Raw genomic sequence first — 22,191 nt, forward strand, 5'->3', positions numbered from 1 at the left:
TCCTTCATCTTCATGGAGGTGAGCCTGTAATCACATTTCTTAGTATAAGCTACAAACCACTTCTTTTTGATAATTTGGGTAAGATGAGGCTCTGAGGTCATGCAGGACATTGTATGTGTACTAGTGGGAATATCAATGTGAAGTGTTTTGCTCTGGAAAACATAAGTGGATTTTATATACATCATGTATATATTTAAGGAAAAATTCCTAAAGTATCCGGGTAATGCTTTGTATTCCTGTTGTACTTTTTTTAATCCCCGCACCCACCTGGCCCATCACAGAATTTGTAAATTACTCTAGGTAATCTTGGATGTCCAGTATAGGTGGCCACTGGGGCAACAGTTGAACTGGATGTCCAAAGACTTGGGATTTCTGCATATTATGTTTCCTGTATGTGCTGTCTCAATATCTCAAGAGTTCTCAAAATGTTTTGAGAGTAGCCTAGGTACTGCTAGAAAGTTTGCAAATGGCAGAAATACTAGTAAGGCAATTATTTTATTGTACCTCCCTTCATTTCACTTCTGATTAAATGCTATCCCTGTAGGAAGTACAGCCTTTTGCTTTCTGAACAGTACTGTTACATGTAAACCTTTTTTTATTTTTAGCATCTTCAAATTAGATTTAGCAACTGGAAGCAGGAACAAGAACTGGTGCCTTGTAGGCAGCCAGCTTCCATAGAAACATTGCAATAAGGAGAATATCCTGGACTGGAAGGCTGGCTGAATAAGAAATCGCATAACCTCTCATGGTAAGGCATTAGATTAGCCAGACAATGCAAATGGCAATTATGGTAGTAACAAAAGCAGTAGTGAAGCTGAAATGGTGATGGCAGGGAGAGCTCTAATTGTCTTATTCTCTGCTCATGGTCTTTTGCTGTTGTTGGCGATTGCTGTGGAGTGCTGCCTTTTAAAATACTTTATTAGCTTTGATATTCAGCACTGTAATGGGTATTCTTCTCCATCATGAATTGGCAGGCTTACTTCCTGGCAAATACAGTCCTTCTTTCTGTTTTGCCAGTTCCCTTGGGGGAAAAAAAAAAGCCTGTAATTGTTTGGGAAACAGAGACTATTTTTAATCTGCTTTTTTCTACCACCTTTGACTTACTTTCTTGTCTATCAAAGCAATTCCATACAAGAACTCATGAATTTCTTCCAGAAGACTGATGAAATATGAAGTAGTGTTGCTTCTTGTGTGACCTCTTGTATCTTTCTCCAGAAACCTTGTGTCATTTGGCATGTTTTCAAACTCCCACAGGCCTTCATCTTGTTGTACCTATATTTCTTATGGCAAAACTGGATAGTTTCTCTGATACTGTAAAACAAGTAAAAAAGTCACTCATACAAGGAGCTAAAATACATTTTCTTCTGCTGTTGCCTGGATTAAATGGAAAAAGTGGAAAATACTGAGGTAGGGTGGTTTTTGTTGCTGTTTCAATTTGATATCTGTAATTTTAGGAGTATCTGGAACAAAGAGGGTAGTCTGACTTGCCTTTTCCATTTGTTGTATTAGGCTGTTTATTTCCCATAGCCTTTTCAGAGGAGCATTAGCTACAACCAGTTTGGACTGTGTCAATCTGAATCAGGTATTTCTCTGCCTTATGGCTTTTCCCAGCTCTTAGTTTAAATGTTTCCCTGCAATTTTAAGTCTGACTCCAGTTTGTTTAAGATACAGCAAGCCTGTCCTTCTTTTACAGGTCTGTCTTATCCAGAATGGTACCTGTCCCATTTCTTAATGTATCTGAAACCCACTTCTCAGCATTCTCATCTCATTCATGCATTGAGACTCCAGATCTCTGCCTGCACCCAGCATATAGAGCTCTCTTAATGACAGTGGTTAGGAAGGTCCTGGCCTTCAGTATCCTGGTTGATTGCCTGAACTGAGCCTCTAGAACATTCCTTCAACACTTCCCTGAGTTGCCAGTACTGATACAGACTGACCATTGATCCTGTTCTCCCTTGTGAGCTATTGGGAGATCTCAGGAGGTGTGCTGTCTTTGCACCTGACAGGCAAGTTACCCTGTGCACCTTCCTCTCCAATGTCTCAAAGCCATCTAACTCTGTGCCGAGTAAAGCAACCTTCTGCCATCGCTGCTTCCTGTCCTTGGAGTTCTTTCTACTGCAGGTGCATCCAGTATGCAAGGGGATACTCTTGCCCAGGTGGATACTGTCTGTCCTTCCCCAAGACTCATGTCTCCAGGACAAGATCTGCTGCAGTGGAGGTGAGGCTGTATAGCAGTGTCCCTCTAGACGTCATCTGGAACCTTTTTATTTGTCTTAGCTGTTCCAGTTTAGCCATTCCTACCCGAAGAAGGTGAAGACCAGGAACTATTTGTACATACACACACCTCTCTTTCCCCACTGCAACCCCCCACAAAAAAGCCCCCAAACCCAACCACCCTGAGTAGGTAGTCAGACATGCTGTACTCTGGCCAGTAGCAATGTTTGTTCCTGTAATTTGACTGGCACATTGAGCTTAACGTGTTAGTTTTTTAAAAGTTTTATTAGTTTAGCTTGTCTTTTGCTTCAGTGATTAAGATTGCTGTCCTCCCACTGTACTGTAGGATGATGCCCTTGTGAGATGCTTAGCAGTGAAGTAAGATGTAGCCTATATGAGAGAAACTGAGGGGTGAGTGTGTGCACGTGTGAGTGGAGAAGCAGGTTTGTCTGTGCCTTTGGCAGTGCGGGCTCCCAGTGCACTCTTCCATCTTGGCTGCCCCTGTTCACTATGCTCCTCTGGTTATTTAGTATCTGCCTTTTGTCCTCTTGCTGCCTCCACCCTGGGTATGCTCAGCCCCTCTGGCAGGATCAAGGGACTGCCTTGCAGACCTCTTCACATCCCACTGTCGCACATCCTCTACAACAGTCTCTTGGCAAACACTCAGAGCAGCCTCAGCAAACTCCCGCTTACCCAAAGCACGTGGCCACCAAAGGAAGCGAGCCAGTCCCAAACTCACCAATCTTGCTTGCCTTCGCCCTGTTCCTTTTTTTCCTGGGCAAAACATCTTCACTGTTTGATTGCCCTTTTTTTGTTACATATGCTCCCACCACAGAGATAGAAGCATTCATCCTGTTTTGCTTGGAGTGCAGAGATACCCTGTGATGGTTGGGTGTAGCATCCATCTGGCTTTTTATATACATTGTGTCTCCAACTTGTTTAAATTAAGCGTGGGAAACTACATACACTTATAGGGTAACACTGTGTATATGATTACTAATCATCAGGAAATGATAGTGGGATAGTGCCACATACACTGTTCTCTAACATGTTCATATCTTTTTTGACCCTGCGTTTTAAAAGATACAGTTCTTATTTTGCCCGCTCCATCCAAAAATTGATGCATTAATAGAAAATGGGGACATTGCAAGGAACATCATGTACAGGTCAGCAGAATAACTATAATACTTAGAGAAAAAGCTGCAGAACTCAATAGTGTATTACAGAATGTTCACTTCACTTATAAAAATTGTTATCTATTATCCTTATTTTCATCCAGTACAGTTCTCTAGTGTTTATTCTAGATTTGGCTAAGTTCAGTATTCTATGTCTGCATTTTAATTGGGAAAAAAGAATAAATTGCCACCACACTAAAATTTTTCTGACTATAATAAACCTCTGTAATAGCAAAGACATCCTTTTATTTTATTTGTTTTTTTAAAGCACAGTCAGTAGAGGAAAAGAATCTGATTAAAGGAGATATTAAGACACCTATGCAGTGCAAAGGCTGATACTGCATGATGTGGTGCTACCAGCCTCTGGAGACCTATTTTGACTATTTTAAGCATTTAACAAGGTAAAATTGCACTTCAGGTTCCAAAGGAGCTGAAAAACATTGAACTACTCTTTGGATTCTGTTTCTCCAGTAATTTCTTAGTGCATAATGTGGACAGATCCAAACAAGTAGCTATCTCAGAATACCTTTTGTTTACTGGAACTAATTTGATGCAGAGGTGATTGCCTTGCAACTGAAAATGCAGATTACGTGGTCAAAGACATTTCTATCTGATAGGATCTAAAACAAACAAATAATATGTGGAAATGTCTAGGAAGGGCAAATAGAGCCCTAGAGCTTCTGTATACGCTGGTAGTAAGTGGTCTTTTCTTCATGTAAGTAACGCAGAGAGCTAAAAAAGATGGTAGCTATTTGCGTTATAGTTTGTTAATAATGTTACAGTTACATGTATTTTAGCATCATTATGAAGTGTTCTTAATAGTCTCTTTGGACTTTCAGAGATTAGGTAACTTCGCAGTCTTAAGAATCTGATATCTGGAAGAGAATTTCTTTGATTTTTGTTTGGAAGCTTGGAGGGAGGCTTGGTCCAGGTCTGTCCTGGGTGAATTAGGCTGCTCGCAGACTGTCTACAAGGATTCCCTGTGGACTGGGAGACAGGCAGGCTTTGAGTCTGCTTCAGCCTTCAATCAAGGCCATTTTCATGTATTGTATGATTATATACGTCCAGTAACACTAGTCTGGAAGGATGAGACCGCTCCTTCTTTAAACTGTTGAGATCAGGCTCTCTAGTCTTTTTGTGCTGTATATCCAGCTCTAACGTGCAAGTAGATTATCTCTTGGACCGGTGTAGCAGCTTGGGGTCTGATGGCTGTCTTAGATTCTGCAGGATAGAAAGAATGTGTAAACCGGAGCAGTAAGAATAGCCTGAATGTGAAGCGATTCTACAATATCATACTGCAAGTAAATGGCTCTATGCAGTCTGTTGGAGCCTTAGGTGGCAAAAAGTCTATTGCAATTCCATATACTCTCAGTTGCTACCATACAGTACAGCATGATAAGCAGCAGCTTTTCAGATAAAGTATTTTTTGCTTAATTGTTTTCTTTTAAGGAACAGAATTTTTCGAATACCTTTGTTTTGTTTTAGACATAGACTTGATGTGTTTGGTTTTATTACCACTGACTTATCCAAGCACACTAAAGAAGCACCCACTTTTACTGTGCAACAAATAAAATCTGTTTATCTACTCATCTTTTAAAGATGGGTTTTCTGAGAGAGATAGCAAACTATCCATAAAGTATCCGTCTTTGCACACATTTTTGCTTTGCTAAGTAACAATTGAGATTCTTTACCTAATACATTATCTCTCATATTTAAGAAGTAAGCTTTTATCTGGTGTCTCTTCTTATTCAGGCAATGTACTAGATAATTTGTATCTCATTATTTGTAAGCAGTATTTACACACAAACTTGCATCTTTTATATAACCCTGCTTTAAATGATCACTCTTATTCAGTGTAAGCACCTTTATTGAGATTAAAATGATGTTAATATTCAAACGGTCAAATATTCAAAAGTACCATGGGTACCGTGTGTGCCAGGGGGACATTTGAACTGAACTACCCCACCCTGGGGATAAGCATATTGGTTTCTGGTGCCTGGCTTTATTAAGTGACAGATGCTTTAACCATTTAGTTTAATCTGGTAGCACAGTCATTGCTCTTGAGCTTTGATACATTTATCATTAAACTTGTTTAACATCTTTAATGTCATAAACACAAGTTATTGGCACCAATGGTAAAAATCTCCCCTTCTTTCTCCTGCCTTCTCCAACCTCTTGTAATGTAACCTTTAGTTTAACATTGGGGAAAGAAAAAGACTTAGTGAATATCAAAGTAAGCAATAGCTATTTAGATTTCTGATAAGCATCTTCCAATCATACATGCACTCAAAGCTTACCAGTGAGTGACATGCAGCTCTTACACATGATGAGTTGTGCTCCAGGCAGTGCTGTCAAAAGTGTGTGTGGGAAACTGCGCATTTGAGTGGGTCCTGGTGAAAAGTACTATTCTTACTAGGGAAAAACACGGTGAAAGTCATCATCAGCCTTGTCATCTTCATCATCATAACCTGCTGCACTGGCAGGGACACCAGAGGGAGAACATTTATCTTGAGACCCTATTGCATCTACTCCCTGTCACCATGGGGCAGAGTTTTTCCTATTTCTCTTCTCTCCCACTTTTTCTCCTTTGATTTTGAATTTCTAACTTTGAAGTCCATGCATGGTATGGATCCCATGAATAATTTTTTGACCTTTTAAGCTGATGTCAAGAAGCTCTAGAAATTAAATTTTCATATACTCTTGATTTTAGAAAAAAACAAACCACACACCTACATCCACCCCCCAATGCCCACTCGCCCTTCTATCATTTTTCAGCTAGATTATTTTTAAAATAAATTTTGATTTGAAAAATTATTCACTACACTGGAAGAGACTTAATTAGAAAATCCCTGCTGGCTGTTGAGTGCTTTCAGCTATTCTGATTAATCGGATACTACCGCTGTGTGGAATAATTCTGCCATAACTTGGGGAGTCATTTGAACAATATGATGCTGCTTAGGGTTTCCCAAAAGATTGATTATAACTGAGACCATCACAGGGGCACGTAATAAAAAAATTAATTCTGTGCTTTTTTAACTCAGTTGCAAAGCCTGTACAGAACTGGAATAAAGACTGAAATCTGATTGTTGATATGGAAATGAGTTGCACAAAATTACTTTGGTCTATGGAGAAGAAAGCAGGCAGGCCAAAGAGTTTTCTTACATCTCCTTTTTCCTGTAGCCTTTTGACTTTCTTTTGTTGCTAAACCTACTGAGTGCAATCAGAGATTTTTTTTTTTTTTATATTTGCCTTTTTGGCATGGTAACTACTGCAACAGCAGCAAGTAATAGGAGTTGCAGATACTAGTAGTGTGTTAGTAGTCATAAGGGAGTATTAAATTATAGAATTGTATTGTAGCAATACTTACCCAAGAAATACACTCTAGAAAGTGCCATATAGGTCACTGAAGCAGTGGGGGAACCTTGGTTTGACCTTAAGTATAAATGAGAGCTTTTGATTTCTTGTTTTTAACCTACTTTCTTGTTAGGAAAACTAGCCACAGAGATAGCTACCCTAGCTGGAATAGAGAGGGAGCTTCTCTGGTCAATGTGAAAAACCTCAAGCTTTGTACAGGTTAAGAGTACATCTTGTGTGATATGTTTGCCGTTTTTTGATGTTCCCTCTCTTTTTAGGTGGAGGAAAGTGGCAACACACAGTGTTTAATCTCTTTAACTGGAAAATAAAGTGACATAGGTCTGAGATCCAGATCAGAGACAGGAGTCAAGCACACCTGCTGTGACTGTGTGCCCGGTTCAGAGCTTGAACGCAGCTGCCACAGCCATGAGTAGGGACTGGGGCTTCCAGGTGAGGCCAGTTGGGACCGCTAAGGCTCTTGTAGTCAGCCTGTGTGAAATTCACTTTTCCACATAACTGTAAACAGCACGTGTGCATGTTAATACATGACATCATATCTGTGTGATGGTATGTCTGCAGCCCTGCTGTGAGTGTTAGTGGCAGTGGTCAGTGCTTCTCTGAACTCCTTTCTGGCAGATCAAGGATGTCCTCTTTCTGCCTTTCTTGCCCAACTGACGTTCCTACTTAAAAAAATGAAGAAAAGTGATAGGTGTGGTAGCTTGCTAAAAACCCATCAGGCAGTGCAGCCAGATTTGTAATATGCTTCTCTCTTCCTGCTCTAGTCATTCTGGCACAATAAGGGGGAAAAGTATACTCTGCTCTCTGCAACATCTCTCACCCTCTGGTAGCTGGTAGGAGAAAGCGATGGAGTTTCTGGTGTGGCTGTTGGCATGGCTGTTGCTGGAGCCTGGGGCTGGCACAGCTGGAGAGGTGCTGTGGGCACTGAATCCTCCATGCCTGGGCGAGGAAACCAGTGCTGGCCGCTTGGTTTGCTTTCCTGCTGTTGGTCATGGTGAGGGCAGAGGGAGATTCCTGTGTTCCACTACCTAAGAAGCAAAGTGTTACACCAGGTAACAAGGGACGCAGAAAGAGAAGTGTTACAATGAGGTGTAGAGAGAAAGGGTGTTGGAGTGGAAGAGGCTCTTTCTGCATAGACATATGTGTAGGAGAAAAGCAGATGGGGTTGTTACTCAGAGCCCTGATGCATTGGTGGTGTTTCAGCAGGAGAGAGGGTGCTTTCTGTATCATCTTCTGTTGGAAAAAGAGACATTTTGCTGATATACTCTCAGCTATTACCATTAATGGGTGTCTTAGGTAAATAAAGCTGCTGGCCTCCCTGTTTTGTGGGATGTTACACAGGTCATATGCCCTTGCATGTGTTGGTCTAGTTCATGCTAAAGGCCTTGGTTACTTTTCCTGAAGGTCTTCATAGGAAGATTTATGTGGAAATTAGTTAACAGAGTAAAATGTTTTCAAAATAGAATAGAAAAAGTCCTCAAAAGTTCTAAATGTGACTTTATAACTGGCTACCCTTTTAATTGTTTACTGCTAACAAGGACAGCAGCCTATATGTTTTGGTAACATCTGAGTTCAGGAACTGTTGGCAGATATGAGTTTTCCTTTACAGGTCTAACTTGGACCTCAGAACTGTAACATACAAAGTGTGGGAGTTTGCTTTGTTTTTCCTTGCACAAAGAAGTAGGTGTCAAGAACCTTGGTGTCATGCCTGGAGCAATGAGACTGCTTTGTCCCATCTGTGTGGACTCAAGATAGAGTGGAAAGATGCTGAGGTGTTTTATCATCCTTTGCATCCAAAGGTATGAAGTCACAGATGTGATTTGTGCTTAAGAAACACACATTCAGACTCCTTATGGCTCTTTCTTACTAAACCAAATCTTTTTGGCACCTTGCAGTACTGAGAGGGCTCATTTTGCAATGTTCTTTCATTCCAGCAGATTAATGAAGTTTGGTGTGCCCTAAATCTCCAAAAAAAGAGAAATGTTTGATCTGCCTTTTTAGTGTTGTTAAAACATTTTTCTGCGTTTATGTAGGTTTTTCTTGATAAATGAAATTTTGTTCCTTAGAAAACATGGTTAAAGCTGTAAATTTGTAAATTTTCAATTTCTCCAGGGTAAAAAAGAGGTTGCCTTTAATCAAATTAGTTTATTTTCAGTGTTTATATTAATTGAGTTAATGTGATTAGAACTAAGCCTCTCTTGGCCTAGTACATAATGCAAGACTTTATTTTGAAAGGTGCAGAGTGAAGAACATGAGAGAATTCTGTAATGTTGGATTGTTTTATGTTCCCCTGTATTTTATTAATGTATTTTTTGCTAAAGATCACAAAAGTATAGATCTGTTTTGTCCACAGAAAGGAAAACAGAGAACTGCAGATGATCCTGCCACTGGTACCAAACAAAAAAAATTCAATTACACTGGCGTGTTACCTCCACCTGCTCTCATTGCAGGCTGTGTGGTATTGTGTGCAATGATAATCCAAATAGATAAAATTAGCTGTAAAGGCACATGAGTAAAGGTTTTTAGGTAAATATGCTGGAAAATGTCTGTGAAAAAAATGAAGTAGTTATTCCATGCACATGAGCAGCTGAGCTGTGTACACACTGCAGTGTTAATGCAGTATTTATCTCAATGACAGCATCATTAGAGTCATGAAACTTAGCTTTGAAGATTACTTAGTATTCACACTCTGCTTTATTTTGCATTTTGTTTACTTGCATTTCAGTAAATGTCAGAAATATCCTACTAGGTTTGGACTAAATGAGATAAAAAACAGCTGTTGTAAATAACAATGCAGGTCAAAGAGTACTAAACAACTCTTATGTCCAAGAGAGGTCTGTCTTCAGCCTGCAAGCTTCTCTTTCTCTTTCCCTCCAACTTTTGCTGCCGGTTTAGTAAAAGATTGCCTCTCATACCATCTTTGCCTCTCATTACTTGGCAGAGCTGTGGTTCTTGTTGGTGTTGTTGAACTGAAATGGTAACTTGAGATTAGGTTTTTTCCTGCTTCATTCTCTGAAAAGACGTAAAGACCCCTCAACCTCACCTGAAGAGCAGTTCCTTGAAATATACATGACTAATCCAATCTAGCTTTAGTATTAGGCATTGAAAATGTATTTTAAAAACCCCAAAAATTATTCAATTAATAATGTTTACAAACATAACACCTGGCAGAAAAAGGATACATTCAGAGAAAAAAAATTCCCAGTAATGCCTGTTGTAGCCAACAAACACAGCATGCAAACAATTTTTGTAAATCTTCATGCTTTTGAATGTCATAAAAAATGCTTAGAAATAAAAAAAAATACCCTAAGGGTACATATGTGGAAGAGCTGTGCATTTCTTCTTCAACATTTGTTCTGTTTTCCAACAACATGAAATTGTCAAAAAAATAAGTTAACAAAAGTTAGAATAGAGGAAAGGAATAATTTTAGTGCCAGTTGCATTGAATTGCAGTTTTTATGTATTTTCAGACCAGTGGGAATCTGGTAGTTGTATTATCTGTGTTCATCTAAATGTGCTGTTTGAAGGAAATGGAATCTTCTGATTCCTCTCATGATCTGTGGAGTATGTCAATGCTGATCGCACTGAGGTGACGTTAGGTGATGTGGGGAATGAACTGTTGTCACAAAAAGGGTCTTCTCGCAGCTTGGGTTAGGTCCTTTGTTGCAGAGAGAATTAAAAATGGTGATCAGATCAATACAGATCAGTCTCTTGAGTTTGTGCCTCTGGGAGGCTAAAGCTATGCTTTTAACATTCCCAGTATAATTTGGAGACTTGCCATGTGTGATACGCATACAGAGGATAGTATCTTCCTCTCTCCTTTTTTCCTCCCACTTTGTATTTAAAAGAAAAACACCTGCCTCCCTCTTCTATGAGTTGTATTACTTTTACTTATTAACCTGATAAAAGGGTTGAAAGAGTAGAAAACTGTCCATCTTCTTCTTCTCTTCATACTGTTGCCCAAAGCAGGGAGAATTAAGAGATGACCTGCAAGTTCTGCTTTCCTCTCATGACTTGTGTCACAGTCTTAGCATGGTTGAGAAGGCAGTAAGGTAGTTTTATGATCATGCTCCTCTAAATAAGTATTGGTACAGTCAAATTCATTGACAGTGGCCTGCTTGAAGGATGAAAAATGGCTTCAGGTCTCAGTTTTGCATTTTGTGTTGGTTTTATCTTTTATGAGTAGGTTTATTTATAATGTAAATCTCCTTGCATGTCCTACAGAAACACCATCACCTCAGCAAAGGAAAGCTAGTTATGAAATATTTTACAACTAATTCATAAATCAGGCAGCCCGGGATTGGTGGAATGGCAAAAAAAAGATAAAAATGCTTCCCAGTTAAGTCTGCTCAATGCCAACAAATGGAAATAGTCCTTTGGGTTCTCAAATCTCTTAGTGTGTAGCAATATAAAATTTACTTTTAATTTCCATTTTCTTTGCAGAGTATGATTATCAGGTCACCTTAAAAGCATACAGCCTTGAGAGAGTAGTGTCTTCTACTGATGCCTCTAAGGGAGCTCCCTGTACCCTGGTAGGCACATCTGTGGTCTGTGGTTTCAAAATATTGCAGAAAATAAAGCTACATGACTGCCATCATATTGTAATGACCCAAGTGGCAGAAATCACCAGCCAAGTATTTGGCCTGGAAGAGAGTTGCTTTTCTTTAAAAAAAAAGCAAAACAAAATAAAACCCAAACCAACCGACCAAAACCTTCCCCAACATCCCCCCCATAAACTCCATCCTTCCTCCGTCCCTCCTCCATCCCCCCAAAAAAAAACAAACCAAAAAGAAACCCCCAGACATGTTGCAAATTAGGTAGGAAATAATGAATGCAGTGTTTAGTTTAACTGTTTAAATTCTGAAAAGCTACTGACATAGTGGCAATATTTACTGCTCTGTACTGTCAGATTAAGACTATTGTAAGTAGGCTATTAATCAGCAATTTAAAACCAGTAATGTATATACAACTCTAACATTAATATTGCAATTTTTTTTCGCATTTATACATACACTAGCTGCTTTATGAAACATTTATCTAACCATCATTGTCAGTTCCATCTCTTCATTAGCATATTTTACCAATAAAGAATAAATGGTAAATTAGCTTTTCCATCTTTGAAATACGAAGAGTCTTTGATTGGTTGCCGCTGGAATACTGAGACATGAACAAAAAAGGTAATTATCTCCACTATAAATAATTTTAGAGGAATCGGGGAAGTCATGTAAATTCTGCTTGAGGATACAGGTGGAATGCTTTGCTCTCCTCAGTGTGCATGTTCTGCTGTGGTCTGTTGAGTAACTCACACAAGCAATGGTAGAACAAGTCAGAGTTTAACAATATGTCTTTGACTTCTGATGCAATGATTTTTTTTGCATTGTTATAGTGCTAATTTTTGAAGTTAAATTTTTATTGACTAGGCTCCAGAGGCAATTGCAGATTCTCAGTAAAATCTACAAAAGAACTGTGAGCTCTTTGTTTTTCTTTCTTTTCTTTCAGTCTAGACCATCTGCTGTTTAAACTTCAAGTTTGTTATTTTACTGATGAATCTTCCTTTACTATGCTTTTAGAAAAGAGGCTGCTTCTGAATGCACTTCTCATAAATTAGAGCTTTTAAAGCAGCATTGTAGTCACAGTATTAGAACAAAGATCCAAAGGGATCATGGATATGGAGCATTCAAAGGTTTCTCTGTACACAGAAGTGGGTTGGCAGGACAGGACAGAGGGTTGTCATATAGCTCCCTGTGCTGAATATTTTTCTAGGAGAACACTGGAATTGTTCAGTCTGTCAGTAATAAATATCTTTAAAAAAGAAAAGAAAAGAAAAAAAATCACTTCAAAAGAATCTGAAAGAAGTCCATATACTAGTTTTCTAAAATGAAATCCTCTTAATGAAGACATTTTGAAACACAGGTGGCTATTTTTCCTGCTATATTTATAAAATTTTCAAAATATAAGACAGACCTTATTAAAATTGTGTAATCTAAAATTACTATCACTGTGAAGCCTTCTGTTTGCTTGTATTAAACTTATCTGTGAGGCTTACACAGTGATTCTCATGTAGTTTCCCCCAGTACACATCTGGAAGCAGATTGTTTTAAACAGTGACTAAGTTGTGTCCCAGTGGAAAATCTGAAAGAGTTGAGATAACCTCTGAGAGTGGTTTGTCCTGTTATTTGAGTGTCTCCTTATTAAGCATTACTTATGCTTGCATTGGCACTTCAACACCTGAACATTACAATGTCTCTTAGTTGAAGAGAATTTCTGGAACGCCTTTTCATAGTTAAATTTTTTAATAAAATGTCCTCCCCAGATTGAATTAACATGAGAAAAACAACTCACATACATATTCATTAGTTTGTATTTAAGATTCTTTTATAGTATATCCTTGGTGTAAGCATGCTGATGCTTTGCTTTTGGAACTTCAGTGACAGTTTGGTAACATACTTGTGAGTAATTTTCTGTTATATAACATTGTATATATAACATGTACACTACTGTTTGGTTTTTTTAAACAATTCCATTTTTTTTCCTTAATTTTTTTTATTATATATTTTTGACAAGATTTGCTTGTTTCTAGTGCTAGGAGTATGTCTAGTAACTTATTTGAATAAAACAACCCAAATTATTTTACATTTGTATTTGTGAAGGTATTTATGAAATTGTTTTTGCAGTCATTGCTGATACAAATGAGTATAAGGGTTAAATAAAAGCCATCTAAAAATTCAAATAATTTTCCTCATAAATGAATCAAAAATACATGTTTCGAAGATATGTTTCATCAATGCATACAAATATCTTAAGGGCAGGTGTCAAGAGGATGGGGCCAGACTCTTTTCCTGTGGTGCCCAGTGACAGGACAAGGGGCACGAATTGACACACGGGAAGTTCCATCTGAATATGTGGAAAACCCCTTTACTTTGAGTGTGATAGAGCACTGGAACAGCTGCCCAGAAAGGTTGTGGAGTCTCCTCCTTTGGAGATACTCTAAACCTGCCTGGATGTGATCCTGTGCCACCTGCTCTGAGTGAACCTGCCTTAGCAGGGGTTGGACTGGATGATGTCCAGAGGACCCTGCCAACTCCAACCTTATTCTGTGATTTTGTGAAGCAATTAAAATTTTGTCCATATCAAAACTAATAATGTGAGGTTAAGAAAAGCTAAATCTTTCATTGCTTCTGAAAGGTTTCTTCTGAAAATTACCAAGACCACTTCAGTAAGGAAGAATTTAGTTTTTCGTGTGCAATAGCTCAAATTGACTAAGAGCAGGAAAAAAAGCAGAACTGGTTTGGACTGCCTCTATCTGATGTAGTATTGTTACTGTGGTCTAAGGATATAAAGCAAGGTAAGGTTTCTGAGGAGGAATAATATATTTGATACTACTGAGGGGTGTAGGTAGAAAAGAGCAGTTTCTCTTTTCTCACATGAGTTGAGAAGCAGACATAAGAACTGTAAAACTGGGTATTGTGAAATTTAATAAACCCTAGTAATGTAATAGTGTGGTGCCCTTGGAGCAAAGACCAGTATTTCTTTTAGGGTGCTTTAATCATAGCTTGGATTCTGCTCCCCAGTTAATTCCTGCTGGCTGCCCTGAACTCTAGGGATGTGTAGCTGCAAACAGATGCTGAGACTATGTAACGGAGACCTTATGAGTACAAAATTTATATAATTTAAGCCTTTTTTTTTCATATTCATGTTTCATTCAGACTGATCTTGGTATTTCTGTTGCAGGTCTCTACATACAAATCCTTAAATGGCTCAGGAAACAATCCACTACTTTTTAATGTATTAAGGTCTCAAGTTGAAATATGTCAAACACCTGTAGTTAAATTAACAAGAGCTTTTTCTTTTGCTCTTCTGTCTTGGAAGACCACCTGGATTTGTGGTAGTGATTTTTCAGGGACTAGTAAAATATGCCAACTTTATTTTGCTCTTCATATTCACTCTGAAGAGTGCAAAATGTGTAAATGGACACCTTTTAGTTCCTTCATGGTAGAACTGAAATCACTATAGACTTTTGGCATATGTTTTTGTTGCTACTTGGTCTACGGAAGTTAACAGGAATTGCTGGATTGTTTTTACTTTCTGTTTGTTTCTGTATGCTGTAGACAGATACCAAACATTTTCATCTGGTGACAGTGGATAATTCAGTACAAGAGAGGAGCAATTACATAAATGTGTCATCCCAACCAGTGCGACATAGTAATTTTTGCAGGAAAGCAAAAGGGAAGAAGTGGGTGAGAAATATAAAAACACGAAAGACAAAATATAAATAATACATGCCTTGGTTTGTAGGGATAGGTGGGTTGAGTGTTTAATAAGCAGAGGTCAACGATACAGCAGCTAGCATCTTGGTTATTTGTGGATTTACTGCCTGTGTTGCAACAAGAAATGTTGTTTTAGAGATGACTGCAGAGAACAGATGCAAGAACCCTGGAAAGCATTGCTAATGAGCGTGTATTTGAATATGTGTATAGGAAAACACAGCAAGCTGTAAGTGATTTGATGCACCCACTTGCTGATTTGCCCCAGTCAAACAAGTCACTGTCTGTGTGCAGTCCTCTTTGATAGAAGAGGTAGGATATGCATATATGGCTCTTCTCTCTCGTTCCTGACAGCAGCTGCTGTCCTTTACAGGGTAAGCTGTATCCTACATATGTCTTAGGTTCATTTAATTTTTACATGCATATGACTAATACATGGTAAACCTTTTCAGGTTATCTGTATGTAGCAAGACAATGAAATAATTTTTTACTTTCAGAAAATAAAACTATAAACTAATTTTACATTATATTGTTCCAGCTTTTTATATTTTTTCATATTGAAAATCATATTGAAATCAGTTTGATTTTAATATGCTAAAGGACCTAAAAATTCCATATATCAGCAAAAAGATTCTGTTTAGCTGCATCTATCAGCAAAACACAAGTTTCAATTTATATACTGCATATGGATGATTCAGGAGGAAGTTTGTGTCATCAGCCTATGTTAGGTTTTAAGCCCGCAGTAGTGCAATGAAACACATGGCAAAGTTTTGGCAGTATCATGGCAGGTTTCAGGGTAGATTATCTTCTGCTGTACCCAGCAATTTATGAAGTTCAAATATGGGTGTCTAACTGTATTTCTAACACTAGGGAAGAAAGAGAGACTTAAAGTAAAAATGACCACGTTTGCCAGTATGGCAGTCATCTTATTAGAAGGTTAAAAGAAAAGTTAAAAATTCTTTCCACACATCAGGGGTGTATTGGGGGTGAATGTTATGCAGTTTTACAGCTTATCTTCCTCTCAGAACTATTTTATTGCTAGAGGGTGTCCAGACCTAGAATTTAAAAGAATTTTCATAGTCCTAAGGGCAAAAAAAATGTCAATATTTCTCCAGTTTTTGTATGTGAATCTGATTCCATTTACTGCAGTCAATCCTGGGCTCTTGCGTGTTGCTCTGGATTTTGAGCCATCAGTCCTAATGATCTGAATTTCTGGCTTTTTTTAGTTGAAGGGAAGCGTTATGCACTAATGTTAATTTTTCTCAATGTTTTTGGTGAAAGCATTTGAAGACTGAAAGGTTATGGCCCATTTCACTAAGCCCAATGTTATTCTGGGTTTAACAGTACTGTCTTGCATAGAGTGGACCTGCAAACAGCATTGTTTCTTGCCGGGAGGATTTTGAGGAAAGAAAAGGGAAATCAGTTATTAAAAGAGTAAAAGAAAGCCAACTGGAGAGTGGACACTATGGAAGTTTTGTAGTGGAGTTCCGTAACAGATGTCGGACTGTAGAAAAATAAGGGAGAGGAAATCCAGGGAGAGTCTCAATTGAGAACTGTTTTTGTAAGTGAAATGCTTAATCAACAAAATCTCAAATTTTCCTGCAGGCCTCTATATGTTTTAAGAAAAAAACAAAACAAAACAAACCCCCACCTCTTGCATTGTGTCAGGCCAGAAATTCCACCATCATCTTAACAGTGAAGCACCTTACCTGCCCTGAGGTATCCTATCAGAACACATCTCTTCTCTTTGGCAAGTTGGAATAAATCTGATTTGTTTCTGTAAATTCATATTTCTTCAGTGAAATGCCACACTTTCGTAACTAAATGTAATATTTTTCCATGTGATTTTTTTTTAAATAGTGTATGTTTTAGGGTCATAGTGATTTTTTCAGTTTATAACTCATCGTATTTCATATGTGTTTCAGAGTCCTCAGCTCTACTTTTTTTATTCCTAGTGAGTATTGTTTTGCCCATTCACAGGGCTGGGAAGAGTGAAGAGAACTATTCATTACAGTCAGCTGTGGAGGGAGGGGAAAAAAGCCTGTTTCTAAATATAATGTAAATTATTCTCACTGTACAGGATGTATTAGGCATATGTAATTTCTGCCTGAAGACATCTGTGTTTGAAGAATCAAAAGCAAATATGCCCAGCTGGTGACCTGGTGAATGGCTGCATGGTGAAACTATGTAAAAAATAAAATTTTGTTTCTAATAAACTGGCACTTGGAGAAAGGGAAGCACAGGCAAACTGATGCAGGAATGCTATCAGATCTTTCTTATTTGTATAAAGCAAAAAAAAAAAAATCACATGACTATGGGGTAGGTCAGGAAATACCTTGAAAAATAATAAAGAGAGTTGGAGAGTTAGGAATGTAACACCTTGGTGTTTCAACAAGAGAAGTTTTTCCCATTCATCATATTGACCAAACCTGTAACTTTTTCAGTTAGTTTTTTTGATGAACAATTGTAGTGGCTACAGTTTCTAACCTTTCAGGGTAGATTATCTTCTGCTAATTTTCTAACCCAGTTTCTAACCTTTTTTGTGGCTTCCTGTTTTGTTTTTTCATAGAGAGGGCTGCCAGCTCCTTCCCTGTAGCAATGCAGGGAGCTGGGTTCTGCTAGGAAGGCTGGATCACTAGAACCCTGCTCTGGAGGGAAGAGAGCAAGCAGAGGAAGGCAAACTGTGAGGAGAAGGATTTTGCTAGAGTATGGACTTTGTTTTGATTCAATTATGCACTGATTAATGTTAACAAAAACGTAAGATGGATGTCATACCCAGCTAATGGATTGAGTTCCATGAAGTAATTGACAAAGAACAACATTTCTTCATGTCTTTTTTTTTTTTTTGGATGACTGCATGGTAAATGCATTTCTTTTAGACAACTGTCTCTGGTTTCCATGGGGATCTTCCTTCTGCTCGTTAAAGGTATTTTTAAGAATCTTTCACATTATTTGAAGTATTGCTAAGAGCTAGTACTTCAGAACTATTTCAGCTGTTGATCAACACTTTGCATCTGACAGTGAAATTCAAGGAGGGTACAGCTTGGAAGAGGAGCAGAAATATTTTTTGGTGGTTTGAATCAGACTACTGCAGTCTGATAACATTTCCTGGTCAGAAAGGACTTCTGGGCAGCATGCTGTGGTGAACTGTTGTATTTACTTGCTCGGTGTACTTCTGTGCAACCTAATGTACTGTGTGGCTGCTTATCTATGATATTTCTCAATTAAAAAACCGTAGAGGATAACTTGAAACAACCATCTTTTCAATCTGAATAGATTCAATCTACTTCAATCTGAAGTAGAATTGGTATATAGTACATGGAGATTTTATTGAATGTTGATAATTATGATAATAACAGGATAAAACAAACTCTGCTTGACTTAGGCTTTTAATGTGTTTGTTTCTAATGTGAAAAAAGCTGCTTCTCATGCAGTGGTTACCTTTATTATTTTATATTTCTCTTTTTTACTTGAAGAAATTGTCAAAGGCACAGACAAGCTCCTTATGAGGAACAGCTGAGGTCACTTGTTTTGTTCAGCTTGGAAGAGAGAAGGCTGAGGGCTGACATCATTGCAGTCTACACTTCCCTCAAGGTGGGCAGTGGAAGGGGAGGTGCTGATCTCTCTCTGGTGACTGGCGAGAGAACACAAGACAATGGAAGGAAGCTGCATCAGAGGAAGCTTGGATGGGACATTAGGAAAAGATTCTTTACTGAGAGCTTGATTGGTCACTGAAACAGGCTCCCAGGGGCGTAGTCACAGCACCAAGCCTCCCAGAGTTCAGGGAGTGTCTGGATGATGCTCTTAGTCATATGGTTTAGTTGTGGGCAGTCCTGCAAGGAGAAGGGAGATGGAATCAATGATCCGTATTGGGTCCCTTGTGACTTAAGATATTCTAAGCTGGATATTTATGTCCTGCTCAGACAGTTTGTATACTGAGAAGGTTGTCGGCTAAGATCAGGTGTAGTAAGGGTTTTATGTCGACATAGCTCATTCTCTGAGAAGACCAAAGATGTGCTTTCCATTTTTTAATTAAAAACACTTCATCTGTCTGTGTTAGTGGTGGAACTCTGTGCAACCAGTATGGGATATGCTTTGTCATATGTGATTGATTGTAAATGATACTTATGTCCCTGACAGTATTGACTTACAGGATATTGCAAGATGCTGCATTTTCCAGCTGCTTGTTCACTCTGGCTTCCCTGGATGCCTCCCAGCTATCTAGATTGTTCCAGTACAAGCCTATTTGGAAATTTAAATCCAATGTTATGTAGCTCCAGAGCAGTTATCTAGCAGAAACACTTCAGAAACTAAGCCATGGTAGAAAATGACAGCTTTGCCCACTGTGATGATGTGCAACAACCTAGTACAGTTGTAACCCAAGGAGAATAAGACTAGTGTCTTTCATGGGTTCATCAGTGGGTGACTAACACATACAGAATGGAAGAGAGCCTCTAGGCATTGTGAAAAGATTCAGAGCACAACTGGTATAATTCTTGTTGAATTGCCTTGTTGCCTGTAACACTGTTATCCTCTTCAATGGAAAGGAGTTGCTAAGGAAAACTGGGAAATTTTTGCAGTTTTGTTCTGAAGCTTCTTATATTTAATGTTGTGCAAAGTTTCTGGTGTAATTTTTCCTCTGAGTGGTGGCTTTGGGATGCATGAAGGGAAATACTTGATTTGAAGGCATCAGCAGGAACTGAAGCTGATCTGAAGATCATTTAAGCAGCTTATTAGTATGTAAGTTACTCATAGCTGCAAGTGAAAAAGAATGTTTCCCTGAGGGGTATTTACTGACTCATTTTCCAGTGTCCCAAGTGGACACTTCTGTCTGCTTATCCTTTTTTTTCCCTTTCAGGCTCTGACTTTATTTTGTCTGTCTAAAGAATGCTTCCTTATCTTAGAACCATTATCTTTTTTTACACTTCATTCTTTCTGTTTCCATTTAGGATTAGTCAGAACCAGAGCTAATTTCATTTCCTTGTGACTCTCTGATGTATAAATGACAATATGACATAGTTTGTAGAAGTAATTCAACAGCTGAGAATATAGAGTCTTGAATGAAGTTCCTCTGCAGGACCCTGAAGAATAGCTCAGTAGTTCTCTAGAGGCTTCTGAAGTATTAATGAAAATGCCTCTGATTTCTTTTGTTTTTCCATTCTTCATTTATATTCATTCTAATGGAAGTGAATCTTGCTTGGGAAGTAAGATTATAATATCAGTGCAATTGAAACTAGATGAAAGATTCATTAAAAACAAACAAACACAGCAAAAAGCCGAGCTTCTCCCTTCTCCAGGACATTCTAATAATATATTACTACTGTGTGAGAAGTACTTCTATAATAGCTGGAGAGTTAGAGAATTTTTGAAAGTAAGTGGTTTGATTGACTGAATATCTCCTAGCAACTCAGAAAACTTTACATAAACCTGATTGAATGCTGCCTGTGAAATACATTGTCAAGCCCAAAGCACCTGCCAAAACCAGGTGATGATTCCTTTCTTTAAAATACATCAGATAGCAAAGATTTAACTCAATATTTTGTTAGTACACAAAAGGAATTAGCATAAGACACGACACAATATGTAGAAAATTGAATCCCAAAAGACAGTCAAGTACTGCATACTGCAGACCAAAATAGTAAGTCTGTGAGGTAGATTTTAAAGTTAGTGTTGCATGCTTCTATTGAAACAGTCCTGTTTTATCAAGAAGCTGAGCTAGACTTTGTCCTAGTCCTTGGTACTTGCCATTTAGTATACACATTGGCCATGTGAACAAGAGTATGATCTTGCTGGCATTTTATGTAGGCAGCAGTGGGAAAACTCTACTCAGCAAGTAAAAGCTTGGGTTTTTTTATTGGTTAGAGGAAAAATCAAGGCAAAGAATGAGTGTCAACAGAGAGAAGTGTGTGGGACTGGAGCTGCTTTTTCATATGAGCAGCTTAACATGCTGTTTTGTTTCTTTGTGTCTGTTTGTAGGTAATGTACTAAAATGCTTACAAATCTGCCACATAAATCAATTACACTCAAAAGAGCTTCTGCTAAGAGTCAACAATATATAGTATCAACAACATACCATTGTTGGAATGGTCTGCAGTAAGAACAGTTTGACTTTCCTTGGAGGTGGGAAGCTAAATTCTACTTTGCACGCTCTCCGGCTGCAGCAGAATAAATAGAGTTGTCTTGTCAAGCAGTATTTGTATTCTTGTAGCTATGTGCTGATTGTACTGCACAGTATGTCTCTGGGATAAACAAAATAAAGGAGAAAAATAGTGTCTGTGGAGTCAGGGTTGGAAAGGTGGAACCAGGTTATGTGATGCAGAGTATGTGTGCCTCACTCAGCTGTGCTAGTGGAGATCCTCCTGCCTCCATAGATCAGAGGGTGGGAGCACCTGATCTAGACAAGCTAAGAAAGCTGGGGTTGTTCAGCCTGGAGACGAAAAGGCTCCACAGAGACCTCAATGCACCCTTCCAGTACCTAAAGGGGACTACCAGAGAGCTGGAGAGGGTCTTTGTACGGGGGCATTTAGTGCTACCACACAGGGGAAAGGCTTCAAATTGAAAGAGGATTGGTTTAGATCAGACATTAGGAAGAAATTCTTTACTGTGAGGGTGGTGAGGCACTGGAACAGGTTGCCCACAGACATTGTGATGCCCATCCCTGGAAGTGTTCAGAGTGAGGTTGGATGGGGTTTGGAGCAACCTGCTCAGTGGAAGGTGCCCCTGCTCATGCCAGAGGGCTTGGAACTAGATTTGAGGTTGCTTCCAACCCAAACCATTCTATGATTCTATGATCTTGCTAAAGACAGGTTTTTAAAGAAGGGAGAAAATCTCATGAGTTTTGTGGTATATTGATATGCATTAGAAAGGGCCCAGAGCTGCATGCACTTAAGAACAGATCGTTTACTCTTGTGATCTTGCTGTGTGAGGTAGAATCATAGGTAAATTTGTGATGGAGAATTTGTTTCTGTGTATATTTCTTTATGAGATCTGGATGGAATAAGATGCAATGATAAGGGAAAAATACTGTCATAACTAATGCTGATTTTTTTCTGTACTTCTGCTTCACTGCCATTCATTCACTCTATTTGAAATGAATGGGTAGGGCTTGAATATTCAAAACAGTGGGTTGCATTCTGTGTATATGACTGTGAAGTTATGTGCATCAA

At 38.5% G+C, this 22,191-nt stretch overlaps 1 protein-coding gene across 4 annotated transcripts in view; it reads left to right on the forward strand.

The window, feature by feature from the left end:
* Nucleotides 1-22,191, forward strand: part of GPR176 (G protein-coupled receptor 176) — a 41,985-nt gene that overhangs the window by 14,241 nt on the left and 5,553 nt on the right. The window contains exon 1 of one of the 4 annotated variants that reach the window (XM_027708735.1): nucleotides 17,605-17,731. The exons of the other annotated variants lie outside the window; for them this stretch is intronic. The gene's annotated coding sequence lies outside the window, so the exon portion shown is untranslated. Of the gene's footprint in view, nucleotides 1-17,604; nucleotides 17,732-22,191 lie in introns of those variants that run through there. 4 annotated transcript variants of the gene reach the window in all.

The sequence above is a fragment of the Neopelma chrysocephalum genome, unplaced genomic scaffold (assembly GCF_003984885.1).
Source record: "Neopelma chrysocephalum unplaced genomic scaffold, ASM398488v2 Primary Assembly neopelma1_24, whole genome shotgun sequence".
In the NCBI taxonomy this organism is placed as follows: Eukaryota; Metazoa; Chordata; class Aves; order Passeriformes; family Pipridae; genus Neopelma; species Neopelma chrysocephalum.